The 17249-nt window shown below is 41.7% G+C and overlaps 1 long non-coding RNA gene across 1 annotated transcript; it reads right to left on the bottom strand.

Annotated features, from left to right (window-relative positions):
- Positions 1 to 12676: 12676 nt before the first annotated feature.
- LOC119263042 lies at positions 12677 to 14920 on the bottom strand. Its single transcript, XR_005130061.1, has 3 exons — positions 14773 to 14920; positions 14438 to 14552; positions 12677 to 12804 (listed from the first exon to the last, which is right to left on the bottom strand). It is a non-coding gene; the product is annotated as an uncharacterized LOC119263042 (long non-coding RNA).
- Positions 14921 to 17249: the final 2329 nt, after the last annotated feature.

Here is a 17249-nt window from a genome sequence, read left to right as displayed (position 1 = left end):
GTTAACTTATTATTATAAGTTCAATGAATTCCACATTTCAAGTTAAACTAGTTAGCTACTTTGTACATGTAGCTAACTCAACAAAATATCTGTAGGTTGTCATGCATACATCATTAGACATGAGCTGGCAAGCTGGCTTAGCTAATCTACAAGCCTACACAGCATCTCAGTTTTACCTTCACGACTTTCCAGACTAGACTCTCACGACTAGAGCCCTCAGGTTTTTAAAAAAAAAAGAGAGGGGTCGAGCTGAGAGAACAGAAGATGATCTTATAATTTTCAGAGCAACAATTAAATCAGCTAAAATGTCATTAGGCTGAAAAAAATGGAGTGCATTACATTTTAATGTGAAGCTGTAATAAGAATAACAGAATAGAGTCAGTCACCTACCTTTGATTGTCTTCTTCTGAAGAGGAAGCTGATGAAGTCCTCCTTATATAACCCGCTGCATGTCGTGTCAGATCATCATTGGCTCAAAAAGGCGGGAAATTCAAAATAAAAAGCTATTTGCTGGTTTCAAAAGAGGTGGGCCGGGTTTGTGGTTATAAACAAACAATACATGGATAATAACATATTTGCAGTTGCACAGCACTTCTGCTGCCATCTAGTGGTGATAACATTAATGCCATTTAAATGTTATCACTTCCAGCTATGGGGAGGATGACTGAACCTGTTCATCTTATCGTTATCAGTTTTCTGAAGAAGCCTCTCCTGCAGATGTTAATTTGGTTACTTTGTTAGTTACTTTGTATACTACTGACTTAAAATTAGAAAACATAAATCTATAAAATAGTCCAAAAGACACCCTTCTGTTGCACACCCTTCCTCTCTAACTTATTAGGCTTGAATTGATTCATTATGGCTGGTTAAGTGGTCAAGTAGTGTCATTGGAAATTGTCAGCTGATGAAAGTTTGAGAGTGTAGTACATTTTTTTGTCTCTTCAAACTTAGTGCAAAATGTCATAAGCCACAAGCAATTTGGGCACAAGTGCTGTGAGCTGATGAAGTAAAAATAGAGGTAAAACTGGCATAATAGGAACAAACATTATTTGTCTGATTTGTTTGAAATTGTTAGAAATTTATTCCTACACTGTAAAAACAGCTCATCAGTTCAACCTAAAAACATACTTCATGTGGAAACGAGTGAATTAGTCTTGTTTCACTTAAATAATTGTTTTCACGAAGAATTCTTTCAAACAATGCAATTTTTAGTTGAATAAATATAGTTCAATTGCGTGTTAATACATAAAGTCATTTTTTGGTTGATCTGACGAGTGTATTTGAACTTGAAGCGTATTTCTGTTATAAAATCATTTCCACATGAGGTTATTTAGCTTATGAAGTCACATGTTACATAAAGCTGCGAGGAATGAGCTTTGTGTTCAAGGCTCCAGATACTTCAAGCAGCATGATGCAAGAACTAGTAGCTTGTGGGCTCCCCCTACAGTTGCAGAGTGTATTTCACTCTTACACCAAATCGCGCTGTGAGACCCCCTCACTGCCAGCTGTAAAAGTGATCTGGTTGAAGAGCTCAAGGATACGATCACGTCTCCTGCCGGATCAGCAGACTAACACCCCTAAATCCGTCCAGAACGCCAACTCCCAGAATCCTCTGGGGGTTAACTTGACCAGATTCCCTGCCATCTACCTTTCCACGCAGTTCACCTAATTATTGATTGTTGTCACCTGTTCATGTGGCCATAAAACCTGTTTGCTTCCATAGCCTCATTGGGAGTGATTGTATCAGTCTCCTGTACGTTACCGAGCCTTTTGTTCCAGGGTTTGATGTCCCGGGTTGGTTTCTCGCTCACGATTCCAGCCTGACCCCTTTTGGACTTGACTTGCCTCTTCATGTTCTGACCTTCACTCATGTCTTCCACTCTGATTTAGTTAAGCCTGTATTGCCTGTTTTTCTGCTTTGTTTTATGGATTCTTATCAAACATTTTTACCTCATCACAGATACAGAATCCGATTTCCCTTGGCGTGCACACGCGTCATGCAGGCAGACGCAACATATTACACTTGTGATTTCCGTTGCTGTGTGTAAACAACTGAAACTGCCAGCGTCCATAATCCAGCGTAACGCACGTGCATGTGAAGGGGAGTTGGATTCTGTCAGTCGGAATTCGACACAACACTGGTAGGAGAAGAGAGAGAGAGCCATGCCAACGTACAAGGTAGTATATTAAAGCTTTATTACAAGAGGTTGTGCAAGACCGTCCAAGCTCAATTGGTGTGAGATCCACAGACTGACAACTTTTTGGTGTGAGATGATTTATTTCTTGGCACGCTCGCCTGAAAGGCGATGAGCTTAGATGAGTTTTGGCATGTGGAAAAACTACAAAACTCCACAAGACAGTGGTGGAGCCAGAGATTTTGTTTTTTAAAGATTTAATTTATTAGAGCTGGAGATGCAACATGCACCGGTGAAGTATCTTGGACTGGTTAGAGAGGTTCATCATGAGGTAAAATACACTTTAAGGTACGTGCAAAATAATGTTAAGATCAGGTAGATAAGGTTCAGTTTACTCAGGCAAAATAATGTTCTGTTTAAAATGTACCTGTAACTAAGTACATATACACTCATGTGCTGTACTTAACCCTTGTGTTGTCTCAAGTGAAAACCCCAGCAATGAGCTTTATTCAACTTTAGTATTTCATTTTATGCAACTTGTTTCCATGTCACTACATTTCAATGTCAATACATTTCCGAGATATAGCTATGTTGCTAGATAACTGACGGCTTAATGCTTTTGAGTCTAGGAACTACTATAGGTAGTAACATACTACAGTTCTAAAAACTTTGACTAGTTAGTCAGATCATTCTTGTACCACAGCCTTTTCAACACCTAGGGAAACCGTGAAAGTGGAAAAACGTTTACGTGCATTACGTGCATGTTCCATTTCAGGAGCGCTGGGATATATGAAACTACCCAGGAAATTACAAAATAACCCATATATGTGACCCAAATCGATTAGGCTTTAAGCCATATTCAAGTTCTGGCAAAGCTACTGGAGCTTTTCAAGCAAGGTTGGTGGCATGGATGGGGTGCCACAATTGACACCATGGTATTTCTGTTATGGCTGGTAAATGAGACATTATACAGCGTGGTCTCCAGCATGTTTGGGATGCATCGTTCTACTGTCCATCGCATCGTCCATAGAGTCACAGTGCAGGTGGTGGCCATTCGACTGTCATCCACCTCACCAAGACTCCAGAAGACCTGGTGGAAATATCCCATGGGTTTGCAGGGCTGGAAAGACGACAGGACCTTCCAGGAAGCAGCTGAAATGGCTGCCATGTCTGCTTTAAGCTACCAAGTGACCCTGATGGTCAGTGCTACAGGAACAGGAAACTGTTCCCATCCATAATCCTGCAGGCTGTTTGACCATCAGGGCTGCTTCATTGATGCCTTCATTGGATGCCCTGGCTCAGTACACGATTCCAGAGTGCTCCTCCACAGCACACTGTACAGGTGTTCACTCTACCCTCCTCCAGGGCACCTTCTCCTTGCAGATGTAGGAAACCAGGTGTCCAGTGCCCTCCCTGATCACTCCCTACAAAAGGTAAGTACAAGGTGTGTGAGCCCAGTGCTTCAGTGTTCACCATTCCAGAGTAGAGGTTAACAATTTATTTTAATAAATTTAATTTCTCAATCATTTTCTCAAGGACAGATAACAGCCTGTCAATTCTTTCCCTGCTGTCCTATGCTCTCATCTTCTCTGCCTCTTTCTACAGCCTCATACTTCTTAAAAGAATTAGTGTTTGTCTGTTTGTTTATTAATTATTTTAGATCACTGCTACACTGTGTTAAAGGGGGCCTATCGCTCTGTTCCCTGTGCTGCTCTGGGCCTCTCCAATCAATCCTCCTCCTTCTAACCTATAGGCAGAAGTGTGCCTATAGTGTGCCAAACCTATAGTCTGCTCTGTGAAGAAGTGGACCAACAAGGCTAAAGAAAGTCTTCAGGACTGCATGAAATTAACAGATTGGAGTGTGTTGGAGGACTGGAGGATGACTGTACCCCCATGGACCCCTCAGTCAAAAGTTTGAAGTATGCAGGTGACACCTCAGTCATTGGTCTCAACCGAGATGGTGACTAGTCTGCTTACAGACGGGTAATTGATCAGGTGGTCCTTTGGCGCAGCCACAATAACCTGGTGCTGAACACAGCAAAAGCAGTGGAGCAGTTAGTGCGCATGCGCGAACGTGCATGCTGCCTGTTACAATAGCTCCCGTTCATGTTCTCTCGTTTTTGATCGTAACTTTTTCTTTACCTTGGTAATAGTTTATTTATTTGACGAGACAATTTAGGGAAGCTGTGCCCTCTCGAAACATGCGAGTAGAGAGTGTTTTGGTCTGTTTTTTCGCCGTGAAAGCGCTACTTTCACGCACTCCCCGTGTCCGCCGCAGCGATGCAGCATGGCCGCTTTGTTTACACCCGGGATCAGCTGATCGCGCTGCAGCCGGTCGGCATGGCGACCAGGACAAAGAACATCCCCGAAGAGCTTTGGAGACGGACGCACAGGGGTTGCAGAGGGGGAATTAACCAGCGCACGGGGAAAGCGAGGGAGAGACGGCGGAGGCTTATGGAGAAGAAGGGATATAAGCCGCGTCTCCCCTCCGTCATCATGGGCAACGTGAGGTCGCTGGCGAATAAGATGGACGAGCTGACAGCACTAGCCAGGAGTCAGAGGGAGTACCGGGAGTGTAGTCTAATGTGCTTTTCGGAGACATGGCTACACCAGGACATCCCGGATGACCATGTTTCCATCGATGGCTTCCAGACTGTTCGGGCCGACCGGGGCTGCACCGAGAGCGGTAAGCGCAAAGCGGGTGGTGTCGCTGTGCTAGTTAAAAACCGCTGGTGTAACCCTGGTCACATTACCATCAAGGAACGTACCTGTTGCCCGGATATTGAGCTGTTGGCTGTCGGACTCAGGCCATATTATTTACCACGCGAGTATTCGCATGCCATCATCGTGACTGTCTACATTCCCCCCTCTGCCAACCCGACGTCGGCAAGTGACGTCATTTATTCAACAACAGCACGTCTCCAGACGCAACACCCGAGTGCCTTCATCGCCATATCAGGTGACTTTAACCATGTCGCTATGGCCAAGGCACTACCACACTTCACGCAGTATGTGGACTGTCCCACCAGAGAGGAAAGAACACTGGACCTGCTGTATGCTAATGTTAAGGACGCATACAGCTGCTCCCCCCTTCCCCCGCTGAGTAGGTAAGACCACAACTTGGTTCACCTCAGCTCCTGTTATGTGCCGCTGGTGAAGAGTCAGCCTGTGACCAAGCGGATAGTGAGTAGATGGTCAGTGGAGACTTACGAGGCACTGCAGGATTGCTTCGAGGCTACTGATTGGTCTGCACTCTGTGAGCCGCACGGAGAGGACATCGACGGGCTCACAGAGTGCATCACGGACTACATTAACTTCTGTGTGGACTCCACTGTCCCAACCAGGACTGTTAAATGTTACCCAAACAACAAGCCGTGGGTAACGAAGGACATTAAGGCTCTCCTCAACAGGAAGAAGAGGGCCTTCAGAGCTGGAGATAGGGAGGAGGTGAGAACGATCTAGAGGGCAGCTATCAAGGAGGCGAAGAACAAGTACAGGAGGAAGCTGGAGTGGAAACTCCAGCAGAACAACATGAGGGAGGTCTGGAATGGGATGAGGACCATCACCAGCTTCAGGTCCAACAACAACAGAGGAGTAGAGGTCAGTGTGGACAGGGCCAATATGCTAAATCTGTTCTTTAACAGATTTGACAGGGCAGGCTCTGTCCCCCCCCAGCCTGACTCCTCTGCTGCCAGTCCTCAGCAGACCATACCACTCATCCCCCCTCCCCCTCCTGATAGCCTGCCCCCCTCGTGTGATAGCCCATCTCACACCTCCATCCCTCCCCCACCCACCTCCTCTACAGTGTGTCTCACTGCTGACCAGGTGAGAAGACAACTGAAGAGACTCCACACAAACAAGGCTGCAGGCCCTGATGGGGTTCCACCCAGGGTGCTTAAAGCCTGTGCTACCCAACTTTGTGGAGTACTTCAACGTGTCTTCAACTTGAGCCTGAGTCTCCAGAGGGTCCCCATGATGTGGAAGACATCTTGCATTGTTCCTGTCCCAAAGACGCCACGACCCAGTGACGCCAAGGACTACAGGCCAGTGGCACTGACGTCTCATGTCATGAAGACCATGGAGAGGCTCGTCTTGGATCAGCTCCGACCCATAGTCCAGCCTTTTCTAGATCCCCTCCAGTTTGCCTATCAGCCCCGCCTGGGAGTTGAAGACGCCATTATCTACCTGCTCAACAGAGTTTATGCTCACCTGGATAAGCCAGCCAGCTCTGTGAGGGTCATGTTTTTTGACTTCTCCAGCGCATTTAACACCGTCTGGCCCGCTCTTCTGGGCGATAAGCTCACAGTGATGCAGGTAGATGCCCCCCTTGTGTCCTGGATTGTTGACTATCTGACCGGCAGACCACAGTATGTACGCCTGCAGCACTGTGTGTCGGACAGAGTGGTCAGCAACACTGGAGTTCCACAAGGTACTGTCCTCTCTCCCTTCCTCTTCACCCTCTACACCACGGAATTCAGCTACTGCACAGAGACTTGCCACCTTCAGAAGTTTTCTGATGACTCTGCAATAGTTGGATGTATCAGCAAGGGAGTGGAGGATGAGGACAGGGCAACGGTGAAGGACTTTGTCGCATGGTGCGAGCGGAACCACCTGCAGCTCAATGTGACAAAGACAAAGGAACTGGTGGTGGACCTGAGGAGGGACAAGGCACCGGTGACCCCTGTGTCCATCAGGGGGGTCAGTGTGGACACTGTGGAGGATTACAAATATCTGGGTGTGTATATTGACAATAAACTGGACTGGGCTAAGAACACTGACGCCCTCTACAGGAAGGGCGAAAGCCGTCTCTATTTTCTGAGGCGCCTGAGGTCCTTCAACATCTGCTGAACTATGCTCAGGATCTTCTATGAGTCTGTGGTGGCGAGTGCTATCCTCTATGCTGTTGCATGCTGGGGAAGCAGGCTGAGGGTGGCAGATGCCAACAGACTCAACAAATTGATCCGCAAGGCCGGTGATGTTGTGGTGTGGAGCTGGACTCGCTGACGGCAGTGTCGGACATTATGAACAATGGCTCCCACCCACTCTACGATACGGTGATGAGACACAAGAGCCCATTCAGCTCAAGACTCATCATACCAAAATGCACCACAGAGCGCCATAGGAAGTCATTCTTACCAGTGGCCATCAAACTCCATAACTCCTCCCTCAGTGTGTGACTCAAAAAACTGTTCATATGTGCTATAACAACAATTGTGTGTGTAGAGTACTTAAATCTGGTGCACATACATACGGTAAATTCTATATATTGTTTTAAATTATACATACTGTAAATTCTATATATTGTTTTAAATTATACATACTGTAAATTCTATATATTGTTTTAAATTATTAGTAAAGTGTTTATTTTTACATAAATGGCTGCAACTGTAACAACTGCAATTTCCCCCTGGGATCAATAAATGAATCTGAATCTGAATCTGAATCTGAATGACAGTGGACTTGAGGAAGAGCCCTCCAGCCCTGCCAGCACTCACCATCCTGGACAGAACTGTGGTGGCAGTGGAGTCCTGTAAGTTCCTGGGCACAACAATCACCAAGGACCTGAAGTGGGACAGCAAAATCAGCTTCATCATCAAGAGAGCCCAGCATAGGATGTACTTCATGCGTCAGCTGAGGAAGTTCAACCTGCCCTAGGAGCTGATGGTGCGGTTCTACACAGCCATCATGGAGTCTGTCATCACCTCGTCCATCACATTGTGGGGCAGCTCAGCCACCAAGCATGACCTCCACAGACTGCAGCGCATCATCATCTGCAGAGAGGACAATTGGGGTAAAGTTGCCTACACTGCTGGAACTGCATGCCTCTAGAACTAGGACGCATGCAGAGAAGATCTCCACAGACCCCTCTCACTCTGGACGCTGCCTGTTCCAGCTCCTTCCCTCAGGCTCCGCTTCAGGACATCCAGGCTACAAAGGAGCTTTTTCCCACAAGCCATTACTCTCTTGAACAGTTAATATTACACATAAACAACATTCCAGCTTTAAACTGCACTTCAAAGATACTGGTATATAGTATCAAGTTCAACTCCATCCTCTGGAACTGCCATCTCATACCAGTGTTTATACTGCATCTTACTTACCTGCCATATTACCCCACTTATCTGACTATCACCTCATTGATCCTTTTCTCTGCCATTATACACCCCTTAACTGCTGCTGCACTAACTTTAGACCCATACTTTGTACATTGTAAGGTTTACAAGTATGACTGTGTCTGAGTGAGTGATGGTAGGAATGTGTGTTTTATTTTATTTTTATCTTATTTTATTCACTACATGTAAATATCTGATACTGTGCCCTGTGAGCTCCTGTAACCAAAACCAAATTCCTTGTGTGCGTAGCATCCCTGGCCAAAATAGCTTGATTCTTCTTTTACTACGAGTAGCCTGTTGCTGCCTTACCTCCAAGCCACACGCATTTTTGGCTCCGAAGAGCAGACCATCGTTTGCCCACTGCAGTCTTATAATTTGCTCGGCCATATATCAACAACACCCAGAAACGCCAACGGCTTCTCTGGGCCCGAGCTCATCTGAGATGGACTGACGCAAAGTGGAAAAGTATCCTGTGGTTTAACGCATCCACATTTGAAGTTATTTTTGGAAATCATGGACATTGTGTCCTCTGGGCCAAAGAGGAAAAGCACTGTCCAGGTTGTTATCAGCGCAAAGTTCAAAAGCCAGCGTCTCTGATGATGTGGGGGTGTGTTAGTGCCCATGGCATGGGTAACTTGCACATCTGTGAAGGCACCGTTAATGCTGAAAGGTACATACAGGTTTTGGGGCAACCTATGCTGCCATCCAAGCACCGTCTTTTTCAGGGACCTCCTGCTTATTTCAGCAAGACAATGCCAAGCCATATTCTGCACATGTTACAACAGCGTGGCTTCTTAGTAAAAGAGTGCAGGTACTAGACTGGCCTGCCTGCAGTCCAGACCTTGTCCCATTGAAAATGTGTGGCGGATTATGAAGTACAAAATACGACAATGGAGACCCTGGACTGTTGAGCAACTGAAGCTGTACAACAAGCAAGAATGGGAAAGAATTCCACCTCCAAAGCTTCAACAATTAGTGTCCTCAGTTCCCAAACGCTTATTGAGTGTTATTAAAAGTAAAGGTGATGTAACACAGTGGTAAACATGTCCCTGTCCCAACTTCATTGGAACGTGTTGCAGGCATCAAATTCAAAATGAGTGAATATTTGCAAAAAACAATAAAGTTTATCCGTTTGAACATTAAATATCTTGTCTGTGTAGTGTATTCAATTGAATATAGGTTGAAAAGGATTAGCAAATAATCATATTGTTTTTATTTATGTTTTAGACAACGTCCCAACTTCATTGGAATTGGGGTTGTAGTCAGTGTACCATCAAAGCTGTTATTTCATAGTAAAATTGTTGCTTTAATATCTGTAAAATAATCAGTCATACCTAATCACCAATGTTTACTACATAGTTAAGTCAGAAGCCTTTGGGTTCCCTTTATGAGTAGCCTTATACAGTGACTGAGAGATTTTATCTTAAAAGTCTGAATACAGTACTGTTCACAAACTACAGACTGTTATTGCTCACTAAGATTAATCTGTAGGTATCAGATGTAAGTAATAAACAGAGTGCATCTTTTTATGCATACTTTAAGATTTACAATGACAGCCCTGAGAAAATGTTATAACTGTTTCAGTTAAAAGTATCTAGTTTATTTATTGGATTACTGTAAGCCAGTATGGGCTGTCATTTTACTAGACAAGCCTATTATTGGGTTCTTATTGTAATGCTTCCATATAATCATTCCTGCAAAAATATTATTTAAATAAATATTAATAAATGAAACAGTAAATAAAACATGCAATGATAAACATATTTTAAACACATTTTAGTAAAAAAGCGTCCCAAATAAATAAATAACAAAGCTAACTTGATTTTATCAGGAGGTGGGGCCATAGTATTGACACCTCAAACTTTTGGAAGAACTTCATGTTTGTTCCAACTTAAAATAGAGATAAAGAGCACGCAGAAGAAAAGGTGGAGGTTAAAAGGGTAGGAGGACGGTTTGAATTCAGAACCATCGGCCAACTGTGCACACTTTGCACACTTTGGAATTAGACCTCTGCATTTAACCTGTCCATGCAGTGAAACACCCACATACATGCATACTAGTGAACACAGACACTGGGGGGGCAGTGAGCATACCTGCATGGAGCATTGGGCAGCCCTATCCACGGCACCCGGGGAGCAACTTCAGTCATGGACTGTCAGCCGAGGGGATCAAACCGGCAACCTTCCGGGCACAGGGCTGGTTCATGCTGTTACATGCTGAACCAACATAATGTCTTGGCAATTGCCATACAGGTCCTCTCAAACCTGGCATTTATCTGGATTTGGACTTCTATTACAGGTGCTATCAGAAACTGGGTTGGGGTTAACTTTAAAATACATATGACTTCACTGATTATACCTGACCTGGTGAAAGCCAGTCAGTTCTGCAAATATATAATACTTCATTAATTTAATCAGGGAAAAATGACTAATTGCTGACAAAATCACAATAAAAAATGACCTTATATGCAAGAGTCTTTAAACAAGTAAACTCTACCTTTATTTATTTCCTTCTGTTATTTTACACTGATAAATGTCTGCACTTCATCTTCAAGTGGCTTTTTCCATCCTTTTTAGACCACAAGGGGGCCCCGTATGACAGTCGATCTACGGACTTATTGCATTGGTCTCCAAAGGCCCAGTATGACTGAGAGCAACTTACTGGGTCAGAGTGACTTTTTTTCCCATAGAAATGGGGCCACCAAATGGAAATCCAGTGATTTAGTTCCTTTAACTGTCGATTCTTTGTGTTAGTGGTTAGTCTAAGACACAAAGCCTTCAGTTCTCAGCTCCTGAAGTCCAAACCAAAGGTAGTGGTAGCTTGGTTGTATTTGCTGGGTGATACGTTTCAAACTTCTAACCATTTTGTTTCCATTTAAAAGTTAACAGTGAATAAGAGCATTGCTTCAGTTTGTGTTTAGACACAAGCATGAGGATTCCCTGAAATAAAATGTGTTTTTGTATTTATGACATGTATTTTGTTGTTCCCAGAAATCTTTAGCTGTTTTCTCAAGGCCTAGAAGGCGCTGAGGGTTCCCTGTAAGCATCTAGACATTAGCCTTGGTACTTGGAATCACGCTGAAAAGGAAATGAGTGGTGTCACTCTTCTATTCCTCCTGCCAGTCTGTTAAAGGTTCTGCTTAGCTTAGGTGTTCTTGCTTCTGTATAGACACACACAGAACCAAGTCTAGGTCTTCTATTAGTTTTCTACCTCTGCAACAACTCTGCTAAGCACAAGAAACAACAGAGCAGCAAATTGCTTTTTGTTCATTAAGTATGTGGGCAATGTATAATTATTATTCCTTGCCATGTATGACTGTACATACCACCAGATTAACTCTGACATTCTGCACTTTAACCTCAATGTAATGGTTTCACTTCAAATCTAGTGTATGAGAGCATGCAGCCAAAAATCACTTCATATAATGAACATGAATCACCTCGTTTACTCAGATCACAGGATGCTGCTTTTCTACTGGTTCCTAAAATTCAGAAAACTTCAATGGGAGGAAGAGCTTTTTCATACAAAGCCCCCAAATTGTGTAATAATCTCCCAGTTAATGTTCAGGACTCTAAGTCTAGACTGAAAACATGTTTGTTTAGTTTAGCTTTTGTTAATTAGCCTTCCACTTTAGATAAAGGCAGGAGATCCAGGGGTTCATGGGCATGAAGGCTTATGGTAAACTGAGATGTTGGTGCTGTTGACCCACCACTTCACACAATCACACAGGTTTGTTGACGGTGGAGTGGGGGGATCCCAGTGTCTCAGGGTACTCTCATATCTATGTTACCTTCTGGTTCTCTCCTTTTAGTTCATGCTGTTATAGTTAGTCACCAGCCACACTCTGGGGGAAAATCATATTTATTACAGTCATACTCCTGAGCAGAGCTAATTTTGTCTCTTTACTCTTCCTGAGATGACTGCCCTCCCATCCTGCTGAACGCTGTTGGAAGACTGACCATCAGGGCCTCACCATCACCAACCCAATCTCCTGTTCATTTGTGCCAACTGCAACACCCTCAATTACATGGTGACAACGCAACATCGTTGTAAAAAACGCTATACAAGTAAACTTGAATTGAATTGAAGCATGCAGAACGCTGTAATAGAGGCTGGTAATGTCTCCCTGCAGAAAATGTTATAAGAACATTTTATGACATCTTTTTGTCTTTAGAGTCAAACTTTTGCTTTACTCAAAATAAGTTATTGAGAATAATGACCAAACAGCTAAAGTGGGAAAAGGGGTTTATTTGTTTTTTTCTGTTTTTTTTTTTTTTGTTTGTTTTCTTTTTTTTTTGCTTTTTTTTGGAGGAGGGTCAATGAAAAGACTTGAAACAAGAATATAAAGATGAGAGAGAAAAAGAGCAAGGAGGAACTTGTGTGTGTTAAAGTTGTGCTTTTGCTGCTGTTGGAATGCAGACTGGAGGCTGTAGCTTGATGTTGTAAATTGTGTACACACAGCTGAAGGTTTTTGATGTTGATGAAACTGCCTGTGAGGGTTCACCAGGTGCTGCTGTTAGAATACAGACTGGAGGCTGCGGGTTCTGGATGTATCTCTGTAGATGGAGTACACAGGTGTTAACTGCTGTGTTTCTAGAACTGCCCAGAGAAGTGAGTCAGTAGTCCCTTGAGGATGAACACTTTGTTCTTTCATAGATCTTACAGTTTTGTTGTTCATTCAGTTATTGCTAGTGCACCATTAAAGCCCTTGTTTAACCCTAGTGTGGTGATTGGGTCTGTGGGACCCATTTTCAAAGTTTACCAAAAGAGAAAAATGTGTGATTATTAGTTTAACCTCAGATTTCTTGGCCTTTGCTCATTTTCTGTGAAGAACATATAAAATAACACATTTTTAGTGTTTTCACACTGTAACCCCCTTCACATTTATATTACAAACGCGTTGTTGTGGTGAGCCCACGAGGAATAAAAGTGTGGAGGTGCTGTGTCCCTTCACTCTGTTCTCCTCCTATAGGGCCTGTTGTTCGCGTGTTTGTATATCATTGCTGTCCAATGAAAAACCTATATCTCCATTTTCTGCTATTTTTATTTTTCTGCATCATTTGAGCTCAGCAGCTGTCTTTTACATCTTTGGAAAATTTCATGATGATTGGACCAATAGAAATGCTCCGAAATTGCTTAGAAGAAAAACTTTTTCCATTAATTTGCATTGAAAGTGAAGAAAGTTTTTTCCCTCTCCTGTAAAGTTACTGTTTTGGAGGTACTTGCTTTTTGTTGGACAGTGACAAATGCTGACTGGCTCCAGCTGCTAAAGGAGAACCCTACGCTAGTTTAAACATCTCATATTTTTACATAACTTGTTATGGCTGTATTAAGACAAAAAAATAAAAACTAACGCAGTGAGACCACCAGACCACTCAGTAACAAAAACACCACACAAGGGTTAAGTCTGAATTCCTGTTTAATAATTCCACCAATCAAGATTTCAAAATTTCTTCATAATGAAACGGATAAGATGTAAACAAAGTCATTCGGAGTGGATTGATGTTCAATGGTCCATTCAGTCTGAGTGGTTCACAGTGGTGGTAATAGGAACTAAATGTCTGAAGTGTTTATTCTCCCTCACAGACAGTTATTAAATGATATGATTATTATTACGCTGCCTGATGGTAGAGAGTGTATTTTATTTTGAGATGCAATTTTAGCCTAAAAAGTATTTTTAAAATACATTAATGGTGGAGAGGTACATGCAGGACATGTGGGGCAAAATAGACCCCAAAGAAATCTTACATGACACTGTTTTACCTTCATCAGCATTATATATGAAAAGAAGACACATGTAGGTTCACTAGTGTTTAGATTACATTACATTTCTATATTTGCTTTATAGAGAACCACTGTAAAGGAATCTGAGTCAGTGTGCTTCTCTGCAGTTAACTTCACATCAAACCACTCTGAATGACTTTGTTTACATCTCAAAGATGACTATGCAGAACTCATTCATTTGTTACATTCATTGTATCTCAGTAATAAGCATGTTATTTCATTCCGATATTGTCATATGACCACAGTAATATACTGCAAAAGCACTGCAGCAGTACAGTGCAGTGAGTTTATAGTACTGAAATATGGATAATCAAAACAAAACCAAAAATAAAGATAAACCTTTATGTTCACAGTTACAACTATTTTTTTCTGAATTTAACTCATCACATCATTCTGAAATCTTACCTTCACAACAGAGTGAAGCACAGGGTTGAGGCAGCAACCTGGGCCCCAGGCTGTGGATGATGTCTCTACCCAAGTGAGGTGTAGGTATAGCTTGGTGGTGAATACTCATTTGCAGCTGTTGGAAAAAAAGCATGTGTGGTATATAACAATACTACACTATATAAAATCTACACTTTAACACTGGTAACTTTTGTGAATAAAATCAAACCAAATCTACTTACTCCCCAAACCTGGGGCTCACCATGATTGTTTGAAAAGGCAATAAAAGGAAATATTCAAAAATATCTGCTTGAAAGCTAAGCGTATTAAAATTATGAATGCAATGCTGTGATTACCTGGAAAACACACAAGATTCCTCCTTGGGCAGCAGCCAGATGTGATGAAGTTAGAAGAGGTTTAACAGACCACTGATCAGCTCAGTAATTCAATATTATGTCTAACTTGGTATTTAGAAACCATAGACAGTTGTTTTTTTAAATTCACTTTTTTATGTTGAAAGCAGATTTTTTACAAGTATATGTTATATTGTTATATTTGTATTTATAAATATATATTTTAGGAAATAACATTGTGTGGGGCCTCCATGCTTAACCTAAGCTGGCACCCATGTGACCATGGCAATGTGTGCTTCCAGTCACATGCTGAGAAAGTTCAAAAGATTCAAGTACATCATAGAGTTCTTTGGCGTAATTATCCTTGTGATTATCAATATGAATGTTAAAATCACCAGCAATAACAAAATGATCAAATTCAGTAGAAATAAAAGATAACATATCTGTGAAGTCATCAATAAAATTAGCATTGTACCTTGGAGGTCTGTAGACAGTTACTAATAATATTCTTTGTGCCCCCTTTAAAATCGCACCTAAATATTCAAAAGATGTGAAATCACCAAGTGGTAACTGCTTGCATTGGAAAGTATCATTAAACAGCATTGCTACACCTCCACCTTTCTTGCCGGTGCGTGAAACATTTAAAAAGTTAAAGTTTGGTGGAGCCGTCTCAGTTAACACAATATCAGCACTATATGAGTTTAATGTCTCTGTTAAAAGCATGAAATCAAGCCTGTGAGTTGTAATTAAATCATTAATTATATAAGACTTATTTGTAAGAGATCTGATATTCAGTAGAGCTAACTTAATAACCTGTGCACTTTGTTTCAAAGACTGTGAGTTTAACAGACCACTGATCAGCTCAGTAATTCAATATTATGTCTAACTTGGTATTTAGAAACCATAGACAGTTGTTTTTTTAAATTCACTTTTTTATGTTGAAAGCAGATTTTTTACAAGTATATGTTATATTGTTATATTTGTATTTATAAATATATATTTTAGGAAATAACATTGTGTGGGGCCTCCATGCTTAACCTAAGCTGGCACCCATATATATATATATATATATATATATATATATATATATAAACAAAGTTTTTTTATTTTATTTAAAATTTATTGCTTTTTTAATATATGTAAGAATATGTAACTTTTAAGAATTAATGTAACTTTATATACAAATATATAAAAAAGAGAGCTCAGCCATCTGGGAGGAGCTCAGAGTAGAGCCGCTCCTCCTCAACATTGAGAGGACAAGCTATGGAAGAATGGGAATCACTGATCATTGAAGAGGCCCAGGGGTTTATCTTAGGATCAATTTCTGAACAACGGCCAAACTTTAGTTTATGAATATCATTAAAGAAGATGCCTCTATATATGCCCACCCACTTCCCGTTACAGAATACAGGTGAGCCGCTGTCGCCAGGTCTGCCTGCTGCTGACACTATAAATTCAGAAGAAAACATGTGGGACTTCATATGTGGTTTCGGGCGAATGACTTTGCATTCCTGCTTTTGGAAATGGCCTGAATCTGTTAATGTATGGAAATACATGTTGTCATTTTCATTAACTTTACCAATCTGGTTTTGTAGACCATCACCCAGAGGACTAGTATTTCCAAGCAGTTTGAGAAAGGCCTGATCTCTGTCTGGGTAAGTGTTGCAATGTTTTTTAAACTCAGCTTTGTAGACCAGAAAACCCTCTGAAATGTGGAAAATAACATGTATTTCAGAGTCGTATTGGTCTTTAAGAACATGCAAGGCAGTCAGGACATGACCGTTTCCATAGAAACATCCACTTCCCATTATTTTTTTATTAGAGTTCCTAATTTCTATGATGCAGGGTGTTTCATTTGCCAATAACGAATCATTTGGAGTTGGTTCAATAATTTTTCCATTTTGATAAACAACTGGGCCAAGTCTATTACGCAGAGTTTCATAACAGTCCTTCCAAGTTGCAGGTTTAATTGACTCGGTTGTGTTAGTGGGTAAACTATGGTATGCATTGATATATTTGTAAGATATCAGCTTTAAAAACCAATTTTTAATTGTTAAAACAAGGTGAAAACCTTTGTCTGATGTGGTTTTGAGTGTGCTAACCTGTAAAAGATAAAAGAAAACTTTTATTTTTCAAAGTACTTTTTGTTGATCTGTGTTTCTATTCTGACCAAAGGATGATTGAAAACTGAGACATGTTAGAAGTATTATAGATGAAGGTTAAGGAAAAAGAGTTTACATTAATAGCTAATTCAAAATACAGAGCTTTAAAAAGAGACTTACCCCTTCCATCTCCTTTACTGTCCTATGGCCACCCCAAAGGAGAATATGCAGCTCAGCTGTTTATAAAGGCAGCCAGCCAGTGGATGGGCGGGCAGAAGGAGAGCAGATGACTTACCTGTTGTCTTACTTCAGTCATGTTTCTATGAGCTTCTTTGCTTTTTAAAAATTCTGTAGGGTGAATGCTTAATGAATGACTGT

The sequence above is a fragment of the Pygocentrus nattereri genome, chromosome 3 (genome assembly GCF_015220715.1).
Source record: "Pygocentrus nattereri isolate fPygNat1 chromosome 3, fPygNat1.pri, whole genome shotgun sequence".
In the NCBI taxonomy this organism is placed as follows: domain Eukaryota; kingdom Metazoa; phylum Chordata; class Actinopteri; order Characiformes; family Serrasalmidae; genus Pygocentrus; species Pygocentrus nattereri.
This window is presented reverse-complemented; position numbering and strand designations above follow the sequence as displayed.